At 19.3% G+C, this 1,299-nt stretch overlaps 1 protein-coding gene across 3 annotated transcripts in view; it reads right to left on the bottom strand.

Moving 5' to 3' along the window:
- LOC102675052 (Down syndrome cell adhesion molecule-like protein Dscam2) overlaps nt 1-1,299 on the bottom strand; it is a 70,837-nt gene that overhangs the window by 24,158 nt on the left and 45,380 nt on the right. The gene's annotated exons all lie outside the window — the stretch shown is intronic.

Genomic DNA, 1,299 nt, shown 5'->3' with positions numbered 1-1,299 from the left:
AGAATAGAAGATAAAACTACAAAAAGACAAGAATTTCAACAAATAACATCGTAAATAGATTTTTATGCAGGTGACATTAAATGATTTCAACAGATATTTGACAGATATTTAACTAATATGTAAAAAATATGATGTTGTTCAAAATATATATCAAATTATACAATATTTGTTAAATGCCAGTAATTTTATTATGTAGATTTACATATATACATAAAATTATAATATTATATAAAGTTTCCTTAAGATTTTTTTTACAGATTATTATTTTATCTGAAAAAATTGAGCTGAATTATATTGAATATTTTTCTATTTTTATACATAAACTATTCAGAATTTTTTCAATTTTTAATATTATATTGTAATCAGAACTTTTATTATTTTTATTATTATTATTTATATTTATTATATTATATCTAATTGAAAAAGCATACAAGCAAACATAAAACATTTTTTTAATAAAAAAAAATACAAAAAAAATAAAATAACATTTTTTTGTCAAAAATTTTATTTTCGAGAAAATTAATTTTAAAAACTTTTTAAATAAACAAGCAAGAAATTGACTAATTTCTAATTAGATATAAATGAAGTATTGATAAGAAATTATCCTACACATGAAAATAAGCATATTTTTAGAAATAAATTTTAAAATAATCTATATTTAAAATTAATAATAATAATAAAAATAAATTATTGATAATAAATAAAATTAATTCTATATTAATTCTAATCTCTCAAATTAATTCTAATTTTTTATTATTTTCATATATAGAATAGCTTTGTATCGATAATTTATTCATTTCCAATTAGAAATTATTAGAACCAATTTATAATTAAAGAATTTTCAAACTCAATTTTTGTTGAGAAAATTTTATTCTATTTTTCTTCTTCTTATTTTTTTAAGAAATTACTTCTACATATTATTCAGCTAGAATTTGTTTACTGTGTGTATTTTTGTAATAAATTAATTAAAAAAAAAGATTCCTATTTTGATTGATTATCAAAATTAAATAACATTAAATCATCAGTATCCATAATTATAAATTATTTATAATATTAATAATTGTCTATATAAATATATTAACAAATAACAATAAAACGAAAAATTGAATCAGTTCGATCAAAAAATAATTATTCGATGAGTACAAAACGTCCGTGTCCCAATCGAATCCATCTCGTTAAAAATGATACGCGAGGGACGGCAGATAGCGGGAAAAGTAAAAATCCTGCCCGTTTGCTTGAAGAGAAGGAAGAACAAGAGGCAAGAGCGTGAAAGACCACGGCGAATTCTTGATTCTAAAA

Source organism: Apis dorsata, unplaced genomic scaffold, assembly GCF_000469605.1.
Source record: "Apis dorsata unplaced genomic scaffold, Apis dorsata 1.3 scaffold_376, whole genome shotgun sequence".
Classification (NCBI taxonomy): domain Eukaryota; kingdom Metazoa; phylum Arthropoda; class Insecta; order Hymenoptera; family Apidae; genus Apis; species Apis dorsata.
The sequence above is the reverse complement of the archived record's forward strand: the minus strand, read 5'-3'. Positions and strand labels throughout refer to the sequence as shown.